This window comes from Schistocerca cancellata, unplaced genomic scaffold, assembly GCF_023864275.1.
Source record: "Schistocerca cancellata isolate TAMUIC-IGC-003103 unplaced genomic scaffold, iqSchCanc2.1 HiC_scaffold_406, whole genome shotgun sequence".
Lineage (NCBI taxonomy): Eukaryota > Metazoa > Arthropoda > Insecta > Orthoptera > Acrididae > Schistocerca > Schistocerca cancellata.
In genome coordinates, this window is record NW_026046423.1 from 51,277 (window position 1) to 64,031 (window position 12,755).

A 12,755-nucleotide genomic window follows, 5' to 3' on the forward strand; every position below is an offset into this window, starting at 1 on the left:
CGAGGCAGAAGTGAACGAACACATGCAAATGGCAACCTTCGACGTCAGCCGAAATAGCTCAGTTGGGAGAGCGTTAGACTGAAGATCTAAAGGTCCCTGGTTCGATCCCGGGTTTCGGCAGGTACTCGTTTTGGTGCGACGCCAATGGAATTACTCTGCGTTTGTGATAATGCAACTACCGCTGACAACAAAAATGACTCTCTCCTGTAGCTGTTCTGGTTGTCTATTGCATGTCATAAGAGGAACTTACTAGACAACTAACTCCCTTAGAAGCAAAAGAATTAAAAATATCCTACCGACTGCATTCCTTTTTCTGTGTCAGGTGGTGAAGAACGTCTTCAACGGAACCGTGAAATGAGCGAAAGCGTGGGAAACATTGCATTCGAAATGCTTGTGAATTTTCCAATTGCCCAGTGAGTGTCGACAAAACACGTAAATTCTCTGCTCCAACGTATGAGACGTAACAGCTGGTGCAATTTGTTGTTGCATCGTGTGTCAGCAGTCTTCGATAGTGTGTTACGGGCTTAGCGCGATAAGTTTGTAGACAGCATTTAGGCGACGTTTTATTAGTAACGGCCCCATGCAGCGATTGCACAACAGTAAAGGACATGAGTCAATGTATAGTTGTGCATCGTAGGAGATTTTGCACCCTTGTGTGAGCCCGGATAGCTCAGTCGGTAGAGCATTAGGCTTTTAACCTAAGGGTTCAGGGTTCAAGTCCCTGTTCGGGCGGAAATTTTAATACTTTGGTAACGATTCGTCTGGTAGCGGCGGAAACGCTACGGAAAATAATGCAGCTACGCCGTTTTCTGACACCACAGTGTTTTAAACGGTAGCAGTTGCATGTGTCGGGAGAACACCGCGCTAACGGCAGTCGTGGCCGAGTGGTTAAGGCGTCTGACTCGAAATCAGATTCCCTCTGGGAGCGTAGGTTCGAATCCTACCGGCTGCGTGCGATTTTGCGTAAACAGGAGCAAACGTTTTCGCACACATGTGACATGCGTGGGCGAATGCGGGTGCAACCAGTGACGCCATTCTCAACAAGACGAAAATTTCCGTTTTAAGAATACTGAGTTTTCGCGACGACCGCTGCTTACTGTGCCTATCGGTTCACCTCGCACTGACGCTGGGACTGCAGAAAGCCGTCGCTGAGATGGTGAGTACACAGATGTGCTCGAAAGTGTTGGACAGAGCTAACATTTCATTTTCTTTTTAAGAATCGCAATTTCAATCATTCGAGTGCGGCAAAAGCAGTAGTGCAGCGTTTTTTTTTTTTTTTTCTTTTCTTAAGATCTCGCAGCTGCTTGGAGGTATGTCCATCGTTTTAAGACGACAGAAAACTAGCGTCAGCGGTGCGTCAGTGGGAAGTCGGTGAAGTCGCCATTGGAGCCATAAGCCAGCAATTACGACATGCGAAACACTCGCACACCACGCAGCTGTACGATAATGCTCGTGCGTGGGCCCGCGTAGCTGAGTCGGTAGAGCGTTAGGTTTTCAACCGAAGGGTCCTGGGTTCAAGTCCCTGTCTGGGCGAAAATTAGTACACTTTCGTAACGGCTAATGGAAACCCTAGAGCAAAGAGTGAGGCCACGCCGTTTTCTGCCACCAGATTGCTTCTAAAGATGGCGGTTTGACTTGTCGGGAGTCGCTTCCTCCACCGGCAGTCGTGGCCGAGTGGTTAAGGCGTCTTACTTGAAATCAGATTCCCTCTGGGAGCGCAGGTTCGAGTCCTGCCGACTGCGAAAATTTTCTCGCTCTCAAAAGGCGGACGTTGAGCTGCATCCTAGCAGTTGCGTCACTACTAAACACGTGGGTCACCAGCAATTTGCAGTGTTATTTGATCGAGGGCGCAGCGTTACAGTCGCGCCCAGAAGCCGCAGCTCATCTCCTCGTCTCACAGCCGTCCACCAGGTGTTAGTACAAGTGTCGCCTCACTGGGCAGTGCAGATGTGTCCATTTTAGCTTACAGACGATGACATGTAGCAATTTATGAGCTAACGCAAGTCGAATGTTTTACCGTGTGTATCTGCTAGATACTGCCTCTCATATGGTGGACTCTCACTCCTTCTTGTGTCTCGTTCTCTGCACACGAGTTGCCCCTGGCATCGATATAGGACGGGTTTTCTAGCGTCAGCGTGGCGTCACGTCAAGTCAGCGAATTCAATATCACACGAATCGAGTCGACATGTTTGCTTGTTACGATGACGGAAGCTGAAGAAATGTGTGTGGAACTTCACTGCATCGGCTGCTCGCCCTTCAGCGTCCCTGTGTCTTATCAGACGAAGGTGACTGTGAAATTGGCAGCGAGGCAGAAGTGAACGAACACATGCAAACGGCAACCTTCGACGTCAGCCGAAATAGCTCAGTTGGGAGAGCGTTAGACTGAAGATCTAAAGGTCCCTGGTTCGATCCCGGGTTTCGGCAGGTACTCGTTTTGGTGCGACGCCAATGGAATTACTCTGCGTTTGTGATAATGCAACTACCGCTGACAACAAAAATGACTCTCTCCTGTAGCTGTTCTGGTTGTCTATTGCATGTCATAAGAGGAACTTACTAGACAACTAACTCCCTTAGAAGCAAAAGAATTAAAAATATCCTACCGACTGCATTCCTTTTTCTGTGTCAGGTGGTGAAGAACGTCTTCAACGGAACCGTGAAATGAGCGAAAGCGTGGGAAACATTGCATTCGAAATGCTTGTGAATTTTCCAATTGCCCAGTGAGTGTCGACAAAACACGTAAATTCTCTGCTCCAACGTATGAGACGTAACAGCTGGTGCAATTTGTTGTTGCATCGTGTGTCAGCAGTCTTCGATAGTGTGTTACGGGCTTAGCGCGATAAGTTTGTAGACAGCATTTAGGCGACGTTTTATTAGTAACGGCCCCATGCAGCGATTGCACAACAGTAAAGGACATGAGTCAATGTATAGTTGTGCATCGTAGGAGATTTTGCACCCTTGTGTGAGCCCGGATAGCTCAGTCGGTAGAGCATTAGGCTTTTAACCTAAGGGTTCAGGGTTCAAGTCCCTGTTCGGGCGGAAATTTTAATACTTTGGTAACGATTCGTCTGGTAGCGGCGGAAACGCTACGGAAAATAATGCAGCTACGCCGTTTTCTGACACCACAGTGTTTTAAACGGTAGCAGTTGCATGTGTCGGGAGAACACCGCGCTAACGGCAGTCGTGGCCGAGTGGTTAAGGCGTCTGACTCGAAATCAGATTCCCTCTGGGAGCGTAGGTTCGAATCCTACCGGCTGCGTGCGATTTTGCGTAAACAGGAGCAAACGTTTTCGCACACATGTGACATGCGTGGGCGAATGCGGGTGCAACCAGTGACGCCATTCTCAACAAGACGAAAATTTCCGTTTTAAGAATACTGAGTTTTCGCGACGACCGCTGCTTACTGTGCCTATCGGTTCACCTCGCACTGACGCTGGGACTGCAGAAAGCCGTCGCTGAGATGGTGAGTACACAGATGTGCTCGAAAGTGTTGGACAGAGCTAACATTTCATTTTCTTTTTAAGAATCGCAATTTCAATCATTCGAGTGCGGCAAAAGCAGTAGTGCAGCGTTTTTTTTTTTTTTTTCTTTTCTTAAGATCTCGCAGCTGCTTGGAGGTATGTCCATCGTTTTAAGACGACAGAAAACTAGCGTCAGCGGTGCGTCAGTGGGAAGTCGGTGAAGTCGCCATTGGAGCCATAAGCCAGCAATTACGACATGCGAAACACTCGCACACCACGCAGCTGTACGATAATGCTCGTGCGTGGGCCCGCGTAGCTGAGTCGGTAGAGCGTTAGGTTTTCAACCGAAGGGTCCTGGGTTCAAGTCCCTGTCTGGGCGAAAATTAGTACACTTTCGTAACGGCTAATGGAAACCCTAGAGCAAAGAGTGAGGCCACGCCGTTTTCTGCCACCAGATTGCTTCTAAAGATGGCGGTTTGACTTGTCGGGAGTCGCTTCCTCCACCGGCAGTCGTGGCCGAGTGGTTAAGGCGTCTGACTTGAAATCAGATTCCCTCTGGGAGCGCAGGTTCGAGTCCTGCCGACTGCGAAAATTTTCTCGCTCTCAAAAGGCGGACGTTGAGCTGCATCCTAGCAGTTGCGTCACTACTAAACACGTGGGTCACCAGCAATTTGCAGTGTTATTTGATCGAGGGCGCAGCGTTACAGTCGCGCCCAGAAGCCGCAGCTCATCTCCTCGTCTCACAGCCGTCCACCAGGTGTTAGTACAAGTGTCGCCTCACTGGGCAGTGCAGATGTGTCCATTTTAGCTTACAGACGATGACATGTAGCAATTTATGAGCTAACGCAAGTCGAATGTTTTACCGTGTGTATCTGCTAGATACTGCCTCTCATATGGTGGAGAGGCTCACTCCTTCTTGTGTCTCGTTCTCTGCACACGAGTTGCCCCTGGCATCGATATAGCACGGGTTTTCTAGCGTCAGCGTGGCGTCACGTCAAGTCAGCGAATTCAATATCACACGAATCGAGTCGACATGTTTGCTTGTTACGATGACGGAAGCTGAAGAAATGTGTGTGGAACTTCACTGCATCGGCTGCTCGCCCTTCAGCGTCCCTGTGTCTTATCAGACGAAGGTGACTGTGAAATTGGCAGCGAGGCAGAAGTGAACGAACACATGCAAATGGCAACCTTCGACGTCAGCCGAAATAGCTCAGTTGGGAGAGCGTTAGACTGAAGATCTAAAGGTCCCTGGTTCGATCCCGGGTTTCGGCAGGTACTCGTTTTGGTGCGACGCCAATGGAATTACTCTGCGTTTGTGATAATGCAACTACCGCTGACAACAAAAATGACTCTCTCCTGTAGCTGTTCTGGTTGTCTATTGCATGTCATAAGAGGAACTTACTAGACAACTAACTCCCTTAGAAGCAAAAGAATTAAAAATATCCTACCGACTGCATTCCTTTTTCTGTGTCAGGTGGTGAAGAACGTCTTCAACGGAACCGTGAAATGAGCGAAAGCGTGGGAAACATTGCATTCAAAATGCTTGTGAATTTTCCAATTGCCCAGTGAGTGTCGACAAAACACGTAAATTCTCTGCTCCAACGTATGAGACGTAACAGCTGGTGCAATTTGTTGTTGCATCGTGTGTCAGCAGTCTTCGATAGTGTGTTACGGGCTTAGCGCGATAAGTTTGTAGACAGCATTTAGGCGACGTTTTATTAGTAACGGCCCCATGCAGCGATTGCACAACAGTAAAGGACATGAGTCAATGTATAGTTGTGCATCGTAGGAGATTTTGCACCCTTGTGTGAGCCCGCATAGCTCAGTCGGTAGAGCATTAGGCTTTTAACCTAAGGGTTCAGGGTTCAAGTCCCTGTTCGGGCGGAAATTTTAATACTTTGGTAACGATTCGTCTGGTAGCGGCGGAAACGCTACGGAAAATAATGCAGCTACGCCGTTTTCTGACACCACAGTGTTTTAAACGGTAGCAGTTGCATGTGTCGGGAGAACACCGCGCTAACGGCAGTCGTGGCCGAGTGGTTAAGGCGTCTGACTCGAAATCAGATTCCCTCTGGGAGCGTAGGTTCGAATCCTACCGGCTGCGTGCGATTTTGCGTAAACAGGAGCAAACGTTTTCGCACACATGTGACATGCGTGGGCGAATGCGGGTGCAACCAGTGACGCCATTCTCAACAAGACGAAAATTTCCGTTTTAAGAATACTGAGTTTTCGCGACGACCGCTGCTTACTGTGCCTATCGGTTCACCTCGCACTGACGCTGGGACTGCAGAAAGCCGTCGCTGAGATGGTGAGTACACAGATGTGCTCGAAAGTGTTGGACAGAGCTAACATTTCATTTTCTTTTTAAGAATCGCAATTTCAATCATTCGAGTGCGGCAAAAGCAGTAGTGCAGCGTTTTTTTTTTTTTTTTTCTTTTCTTAAGATCTCGCAGCTGCTTGGAGGTATGTCCATCGTTTTAAGACGACAGAAAACTAGCGTCAGCGGTGCGTCAGTGGGAAGTCGGTGAAGTCGCCATTGGAGCCATAAGCCAGCAATTACGACATGCGAAACACTCGCACACCACGCAGCTGTACGATAATGCTCGTGCGTGGGCCCGCGTAGCTGAGTCGGTAGAGCGTTAGGTTTTCAACCGAAGGGTCCTGGGTTCAAGTCCCTGTCTGGGCGAAAATTAGTACACTTTCGTAACGGCTAATGGAAACCCTAGAGCAAAGAGTGAGGCCACGCCGTTTTCTGCCACCAGATTGCTTCTAAAGATGGCGGTTTGACTTGTCGGGAGTCGCTTCCTCCACCGGCAGTCGTGGCCGAGTGGTTAAGGCGTCTTACTTGAAATCAGATTCCCTCTGGGAGCGCAGGTTCGAGTCCTGCCGACTGCGAAAATTTTCTCGCTCTCAAAAGGCGGACGTTGAGCTGCATCCTAGCAGTTGCGTCACTACTAAACACGTGGGTCACCAGCAATTTGCAGTGTTATTTGATCGAGGGCGCAGCGTTACAGTCGCGCCCAGAAGCCGCAGCTCATCTCCTCGTCTCACAGCCGTCCACCAGGTGTTAGTACAAGTGTCGCCTCACTGGGCAGTGCAGATGTGTCCATTTTAGCTTACAGACGATGACATGTAGCAATTTATGAGCTAACGCAAGTCGAATGTTTTACCGTGTGTATCTGCTAGATACTGCCTCTCATATGGTGGACTCTCACTCCTTCTTGTGTCTCGTTCTCTGCACACGAGTTGCCCCTGGCATCGATATAGGACGGGTTTTCTAGCGTCAGCGTGGCGTCACGTCAAGTCAGCGAATTCAATATCACACGAATCGAGTCGACATGTTTGCTTGTTACGATGACGGAAGCTGAAGAAATGTGTGTGGAACTTCACTGCATCGGCTGCTCGCCCTTCAGCGTCCCTGTGTCTTATCAGACGAAGGTGACTGTGAAATTGGCAGCGAGGCAGAAGTGAACGAACACATGCAAATGGCAACCTTCGACGTCAGCCGAAATAGCTCAGTTGGGAGAGCGTTAGACTGAAGATCTAAAGGTCCCTGGTTCGATCCCGGGTTTCGGCAGGTACTCGTTTTGGTGCGACGCCAATGGAATTACTCTGCGTTTGTGATAATGCAACTACCGCTGACAACAAAAATGACTCTCTCCTGTAGCTGTTCTGGTTGTCTATTGCATGTCATAAGAGGAACTTACTAGACAACTAACTCCCTTAGAAGCAAAAGAATTAAAAATATCCTACCGACTGCATTCCTTTTTCTGTGTCAGGTGGTGAAGAACGTCTTCAACGGAACCGTGAAATGAGCGAAAGCGTGGGAAACATTGCATTCGAAATGCTTGTGAATTTTCCAATTGCCCAGTGAGTGTCGACAAAACACGTAAATTCTCTGCTCCAACGTATGAGACGTAACAGCTGGTGCAATTTGTTGTTGCATCGTGTGTCAGCAGTCTTCGATAGTGTGTTACGGGCTTAGCGCGATAAGTTTGTAGACAGCATTTAGGCGACGTTTTATTAGTAACGGCCCCATGCAGCGATTGCACAACAGTAAAGGACATGAGTCAATGTATAGTTGTGCATCGTAGGAGATTTTGCACCCTTGTGTGAGCCCGGATAGCTCAGTCGGTAGAGCATTAGGCTTTTAACCTAAGGGTTCAGGGTTCAAGTCCCTGTTCGGGCGGAAATTTTAATACTTTGGTAACGATTCGTCTGGTAGCGGCGGAAACGCTACGGAAAATAATGCAGCTACGCCGTTTTCTGACACCACAGTGTTTTAAACGGTAGCAGTTGCATGTGTCGGGAGAACACCGCGCTAACGGCAGTCGTGGCCGAGTGGTTAAGGCGTCTGACTCGAAATCAGATTCCCTCTGGGAGCGTAGGTTCGAATCCTACCGGCTGCGTGCGATTTTGCGTAAACAGGAGCAAACGTTTTCGCACACATGTGACATGCGTGGGCGAATGCGGGTGCAACCAGTGACGCCATTCTCAACAAGACGAAAATTTCCGTTTTAAGAATACTGAGTTTTCGCGACGACCGCTGCTTACTGTGCCTATCGGTTCACCTCGCACTGACGCTGGGACTGCAGAAAGCCGTCGCTGAGATGGTGAGTACACAGATGTGCTCGAAAGTGTTGGACAGAGCTAACATTTCATTTTCTTTTTAAGAATCGCAATTTCAATCATTCGAGTGCGGCAAAAGCAGTAGTGCAGCGTTTTTTTTTTTTTTTTCTTTTCTTAAGATCTCGCAGCTGCTTGGAGGTATGTCCATCGTTTTAAGACGACAGAAAACTAGCGTCAGCGGTGCGTCAGTGGGAAGTCGGTGAAGTCGCCATTGGAGCCATAAGCCAGCAATTACGACATGCGAAACACTCGCACACCACGCAGCTGTACGATAATGCTCGTGCGTGGGCCCGCGTAGCTGAGTCGGTAGAGCGTTAGGTTTTCAACCGAAGGGTCCTGGGTTCAAGTCCCTGTCTGGGCGAAAATTAGTACACTTTCGTAACGGCTAATGGAAACCCTAGAGCAAAGAGTGAGGCCACGCCGTTTTCTGCCACCAGATTGCTTCTAAAGATGGCGGTTTGACTTGTCGGGAGTCGCTTCCTCCACCGGCAGTCGTGGCCGAGTGGTTAAGGCGTCTTACTTGAAATCAGATTCCCTCTGGGAGCGCAGGTTCGAGTCCTGCCGACTGCGAAAATTTTCTCGCTCTCAAAAGGCGGACGTTGAGCTGCATCCTAGCAGTTGCGTCACTACTAAACACGTGGGTCACCAGCAATTTGCAGTGTTATTTGATCGAGGGCGCAGCGTTACAGTCGCGCCCAGAAGCCGCAGCTCATCTCCTCGTCTCACAGCCGTCCACCAGGTGTTAGTACAAGTGTCGCCTCACTGGGCAGTGCAGATGTGTCCATTTTAGCTTACAGACGATGACATGTAGCAATTTATGAGCTAACGCAAGTCGAATGTTTTACCGTGTGTATCTGCTAGATACTGCCTCTCATATGGTGGACTCTCACTCCTTCTTGTGTCTCGTTCTCTGCACACGAGTTGCCCCTGGCATCGATATAGGACGGGTTTTCTAGCGTCAGCGTGGCGTCACGTCAAGTCAGCGAATTCAATATCACACGAATCGAGTCGACATGTTTGCTTGTTACGATGACGGAAGCTGAAGAAATGTGTGTGGAACTTCACTGCATCGGCTGCTCGCCCTTCAGCGTCCCTGTGTCTTATCAGACGAAGGTGACTGTGAAATTGGCAGCGAGGCAGAAGTGAACGAACACATGCAAATGGCAACCTTCGACGTCAGCCGAAATAGCTCAGTTGGGAGAGCGTTAGACTGAAGATCTAAAGGTCCCTGGTTCGATCCCGGGTTTCGGCAGGTACTCGTTTTGGTGCGACGCCAATGGAATTACTCTGCGTTTGTGATAATGCAACTACCGCTGACAACAAAAATGACTCTCTCCTGTAGCTGTTCTGGTTGTCTATTGCATGTCATAAGAGGAACTTACTAGACAACTAACTCCCTTAGAAGCAAAAGAATTAAAAATATCCTACCGACTGCATTCCTTTTTCTGTGTCAGGTGGTGAAGAACGTCTTCAACGGAACCGTGAAATGAGCGAAAGCGTGGGAAACATTGCATTCGAAATGCTTGTGAATTTTCCAATTGCCCAGTGAGTGTCGACAAAACACGTAAATTCTCTGCTCCAACGTATGAGACGTAACAGCTGGTGCAATTTGTTGTTGCATCGTGTGTCAGCAGTCTTCGATAGTGTGTTACGGGCTTAGCGCGATAAGTTTGTAGACAGCATTTAGGCGACGTTTTATTAGTAACGGCCCCATGCAGCGATTGCACAACAGTAAAGGACATGAGTCAATGTATAGTTGTGCATCGTAGGAGATTTTGCACCCTTGTGTGAGCCCGGATAGCTCAGTCGGTAGAGCATTAGGCTTTTAACCTAAGGGTTCAGGGTTCAAGTCCCTGTTCGGGCGGAAATTTTAATACTTTGGTAACGATTCGTCTGGTAGCGGCGGAAACGCTACGGAAAATAATGCAGCTACGCCGTTTTCTGACACCACAGTGTTTTAAACGGTAGCAGTTGCATGTGTCGGGAGAACACCGCGCTAACGGCAGTCGTGGCCGAGTGGTTAAGGCGTCTGACTCGAAATCAGATTCCCTCTGGGAGCGTAGGTTCGAATCCTACCGGCTGCGTGCGATTTTGCGTAAACAGGAGCAAACGTTTTCGCACACATGTGACATGCGTGGGCGAATGCGGGTGCAACCAGTGACGCCATTCTCAACAAGACGAAAATTTCCGTTTTAAGAATACTGAGTTTTCGCGACGACCGCTGCTTACTGTGCCTATCGGTTCACCTCGCACTGACGCTGGGACTGCAGAAAGCCGTCGCTGAGATGGTGAGTACACAGATGTGCTCGAAAGTGTTGGACAGAGCTAACATTTCATTTTCTTTTTAAGAATCGCAATTTCAATCATTCGAGTGCGGCAAAAGCAGTAGTGCAGCGTTTTTTTTTTTTTTTCTTTTCTTAAGATCTCGCAGCTGCTTGGAGGTATGTCCATCGTTTTAAGACGACAGAAAACTAGCGTCAGCGGTGCGTCAGTGGGAAGTCGGTGAAGTCGCCATTGGAGCCATAAGCCAGCAATTACGACATGCGAAACACTCGCACACCACGCAGCTGTACGATAATGCTCGTGCGTGGGCCCGCGTAGCTGAGTCGGTAGAGCGTTAGGTTTTCAACCGAAGGGTCCTGGGTTCAAGTCCCTGTCTGGGCGAAAATTAGTACACTTTCGTAACGGCTAATGGAAACCCTAGAGCAAAGAGTGAGGCCACGCCGTTTTCTGCCACCAGATTGCTTCTAAAGATGGCGGTTTGACTTGTCGGGAGTCGCTTCCTCCACCGGCAGTCGTGGCCGAGTGGTTAAGGCGTCTTACTTGAAATCAGATTCCCTCTGGGAGCGCAGGTTCGAGTCCTGCCGACTGCGAAAATTTTCTCGCTCTCAAAAGGCGGACGTTGAGCTGCATCCTAGCAGTTGCGTCACTACTAAACACGTGGGTCACCAGCAATTTGCAGTGTTATTTGATCGAGGGCGCAGCGTTACAGTCGCGCCCAGAAGCCGCAGCTCATCTCCTCGTCTCACAGCCGTCCACCAGGTGTTAGTACAAGTGTCGCCTCACTGGGCAGTGCAGATGTGTCCATTTTAGCTTACAGACGATGACATGTAGCAATTTATGAGCTAACGCAAGTCGAATGTTTTACCGTGTGTATCTGCTAGATACTGCCTCTCATATGGTGGACTCTCACTCCTTCTTGTGTCTCGTTCTCTGCACACGAGTTGCCCCTGGCATCGATATAGGACGGGTTTTCTAGCGTCAGCGTGGCGTCACGTCAAGTCAGCGAATTCAATATCACACGAATCGAGTCGACATGTTTGCTTGTTACGATGACGGAAGCTGAAGAAATGTGTGTGGAACTTCACTGCATCGGCTGCTCGCCCTTCAGCGTCCCTGTGTCTTATCAGACGAAGGTGACTGTGAAATTGGCAGCGAGGCAGAAGTGAACGAACACATGCAAATGGCAACCTTCGACGTCAGCCGAAATAGCTCAGTTGGGAGAGCGTTAGACTGAAGATCTAAAGGTCCCTGGTTCGATCCCGGGTTTCGGCAGGTACTCGTTTTGGTGCGACGCCAATGGAATTACTCTGCGTTTGTGATAATGCAACTACCGCTGACAACAAAAATGACTCTCTCCTGTAGCTGTTCTGGTTGTCTATTGCATGTCATAAGAGGAACTTACTAGACAACTAACTCCCTTAGAAGCAAAAGAATTAAAAATATCCTACCGACTGCATTCCTTTTTCTGTGTCAGGTGGTGAAGAACGTCTTCAACGGAACCGTGAAATGAGCGAAAGCGTGGGAAACATTGCATTCGAAATGCTTGTGAATTTTCCAATTGCCCAGTGAGTGTCGACAAAACACGTAAATTCTCTGCTCCAACGTATGAGACGTAACAGCTGGTGCAATTTGTTGTTGCATCGTGTGTCAGCAGTCTTCGATAGTGTGTTACGGGCTTAGCGCGATAAGTTTGTAGACAGCATTTAGGCGACGTTTTATTAGTAACGGCCCCATGCAGCGATTGCACAACAGTAAAGGACATGAGTCAATGTATAGTTGTGCATCGTAGGAGATTTTGCACCCTTGTGTGAGCCCGGATAGCTCAGTCGGTAGAGCATTAGGCTTTTAACCTAAGGGTTCAGGGTTCAAGTCCCTGTTCGGGCGGAAATTTTAATACTTTGGTAACGATTCGTCTGGTAGCGGCGGAAACGCTACGGAAAATAATGCAGCTACGCCGTTTTCTGACACCACAGTGTTTTAAACGGTAGCAGTTGCATGTGTCGGGAGAACACCGCGCTAACGGCAGTCGTGGCCGAGTGGTTAAGGCGTCTGACTCGAAATCAGATTCCCTCTGGGAGCGTAGGTTCGAATCCTACCGGCTGCGTGCGATTTTGCGTAAACAGGAGCAAACGTTTTCGCACACATGTGACATGCGTGGGCGAATGCGGGTGCAACCAGTGACGCCATTCTCAACAAGACGAAAATTTCCGTTTTAAGAATACTGAGTTTTCGCGACGACCGCTGCTTACTGTGCCTATCGGTTCACCTCGCACTGACGCTGGGACTGCAGAAAGCCGTCGCTGAGATGGTGAGTACACAGATGTGCTCGAAAGTGTTGGACAGAGCTAACATTTCATTTTCTTTTTAAGAATCGCAATTTCAATC

At 48.9% G+C, this 12,755-nt stretch overlaps 23 non-coding genes across 23 annotated transcripts; all 23 read left to right on the top strand.

Annotated features, from left to right (window-relative positions):
• The first annotated feature begins 47 nt into the window (after positions 1-47).
• Trnaf-gaa (transfer RNA phenylalanine (anticodon GAA)) lies at positions 48-120 on the top strand. The gene has a single exon. It is a non-coding gene; the product is annotated as a tRNA-Phe (tRNA).
• Positions 121-659: 539 nt separating this feature from the next.
• Trnak-uuu (transfer RNA lysine (anticodon UUU)) lies at positions 660-732 on the top strand. Its single transcript has one exon. It is a non-coding gene; the product is annotated as a tRNA-Lys (tRNA).
• Positions 733-870: 138 nt separating this feature from the next.
• Trnas-cga (transfer RNA serine (anticodon CGA)) lies at positions 871-952 on the top strand. Its single transcript has one exon. It is a non-coding gene; the product is annotated as a tRNA-Ser (tRNA).
• Positions 953-1,660: 708 nt separating this feature from the next.
• Positions 1,661-1,742, top strand: Trnas-uga (transfer RNA serine (anticodon UGA)). Its single transcript has one exon. It is a non-coding gene; the product is annotated as a tRNA-Ser (tRNA).
• A 609-nt stretch (positions 1,743-2,351) lies between these two features.
• On the top strand, positions 2,352-2,424 carry Trnaf-gaa (transfer RNA phenylalanine (anticodon GAA)). The gene has a single exon. It is a non-coding gene; the product is annotated as a tRNA-Phe (tRNA).
• A 539-nt stretch (positions 2,425-2,963) lies between these two features.
• Trnak-uuu (transfer RNA lysine (anticodon UUU)) lies at positions 2,964-3,036 on the top strand. The gene has a single exon. It is a non-coding gene; the product is annotated as a tRNA-Lys (tRNA).
• A 138-nt stretch (positions 3,037-3,174) lies between these two features.
• Positions 3,175-3,256, top strand: Trnas-cga (transfer RNA serine (anticodon CGA)). Its single transcript has one exon. It is a non-coding gene; the product is annotated as a tRNA-Ser (tRNA).
• A 708-nt stretch (positions 3,257-3,964) lies between these two features.
• On the top strand, positions 3,965-4,046 carry Trnas-uga (transfer RNA serine (anticodon UGA)). Its single transcript has one exon. It is a non-coding gene; the product is annotated as a tRNA-Ser (tRNA).
• A 611-nt stretch (positions 4,047-4,657) lies between these two features.
• Trnaf-gaa (transfer RNA phenylalanine (anticodon GAA)) lies at positions 4,658-4,730 on the top strand. The gene has a single exon. It is a non-coding gene; the product is annotated as a tRNA-Phe (tRNA).
• Positions 4,731-5,269: 539 nt separating this feature from the next.
• On the top strand, positions 5,270-5,342 carry Trnak-uuu (transfer RNA lysine (anticodon UUU)). Its single transcript has one exon. It is a non-coding gene; the product is annotated as a tRNA-Lys (tRNA).
• A 138-nt stretch (positions 5,343-5,480) lies between these two features.
• Positions 5,481-5,562, top strand: Trnas-cga (transfer RNA serine (anticodon CGA)). The gene has a single exon. It is a non-coding gene; the product is annotated as a tRNA-Ser (tRNA).
• A 709-nt stretch (positions 5,563-6,271) lies between these two features.
• Positions 6,272-6,353, top strand: Trnas-uga (transfer RNA serine (anticodon UGA)). Its single transcript has one exon. It is a non-coding gene; the product is annotated as a tRNA-Ser (tRNA).
• A 609-nt stretch (positions 6,354-6,962) lies between these two features.
• On the top strand, positions 6,963-7,035 carry Trnaf-gaa (transfer RNA phenylalanine (anticodon GAA)). The gene has a single exon. It is a non-coding gene; the product is annotated as a tRNA-Phe (tRNA).
• A 539-nt stretch (positions 7,036-7,574) lies between these two features.
• On the top strand, positions 7,575-7,647 carry Trnak-uuu (transfer RNA lysine (anticodon UUU)). The gene has a single exon. It is a non-coding gene; the product is annotated as a tRNA-Lys (tRNA).
• A 138-nt stretch (positions 7,648-7,785) lies between these two features.
• On the top strand, positions 7,786-7,867 carry Trnas-cga (transfer RNA serine (anticodon CGA)). The gene has a single exon. It is a non-coding gene; the product is annotated as a tRNA-Ser (tRNA).
• A 708-nt stretch (positions 7,868-8,575) lies between these two features.
• Trnas-uga (transfer RNA serine (anticodon UGA)) lies at positions 8,576-8,657 on the top strand. The gene has a single exon. It is a non-coding gene; the product is annotated as a tRNA-Ser (tRNA).
• Positions 8,658-9,266: 609 nt separating this feature from the next.
• Trnaf-gaa (transfer RNA phenylalanine (anticodon GAA)) lies at positions 9,267-9,339 on the top strand. Its single transcript has one exon. It is a non-coding gene; the product is annotated as a tRNA-Phe (tRNA).
• Positions 9,340-9,878: 539 nt separating this feature from the next.
• Trnak-uuu (transfer RNA lysine (anticodon UUU)) lies at positions 9,879-9,951 on the top strand. Its single transcript has one exon. It is a non-coding gene; the product is annotated as a tRNA-Lys (tRNA).
• Positions 9,952-10,089: 138 nt separating this feature from the next.
• Positions 10,090-10,171, top strand: Trnas-cga (transfer RNA serine (anticodon CGA)). The gene has a single exon. It is a non-coding gene; the product is annotated as a tRNA-Ser (tRNA).
• Positions 10,172-10,878: 707 nt separating this feature from the next.
• Trnas-uga (transfer RNA serine (anticodon UGA)) lies at positions 10,879-10,960 on the top strand. Its single transcript has one exon. It is a non-coding gene; the product is annotated as a tRNA-Ser (tRNA).
• A 609-nt stretch (positions 10,961-11,569) lies between these two features.
• Positions 11,570-11,642, top strand: Trnaf-gaa (transfer RNA phenylalanine (anticodon GAA)). The gene has a single exon. It is a non-coding gene; the product is annotated as a tRNA-Phe (tRNA).
• Positions 11,643-12,181: 539 nt separating this feature from the next.
• On the top strand, positions 12,182-12,254 carry Trnak-uuu (transfer RNA lysine (anticodon UUU)). Its single transcript has one exon. It is a non-coding gene; the product is annotated as a tRNA-Lys (tRNA).
• A 138-nt stretch (positions 12,255-12,392) lies between these two features.
• On the top strand, positions 12,393-12,474 carry Trnas-cga (transfer RNA serine (anticodon CGA)). The gene has a single exon. It is a non-coding gene; the product is annotated as a tRNA-Ser (tRNA).
• Positions 12,475-12,755: the final 281 nt, after the last annotated feature.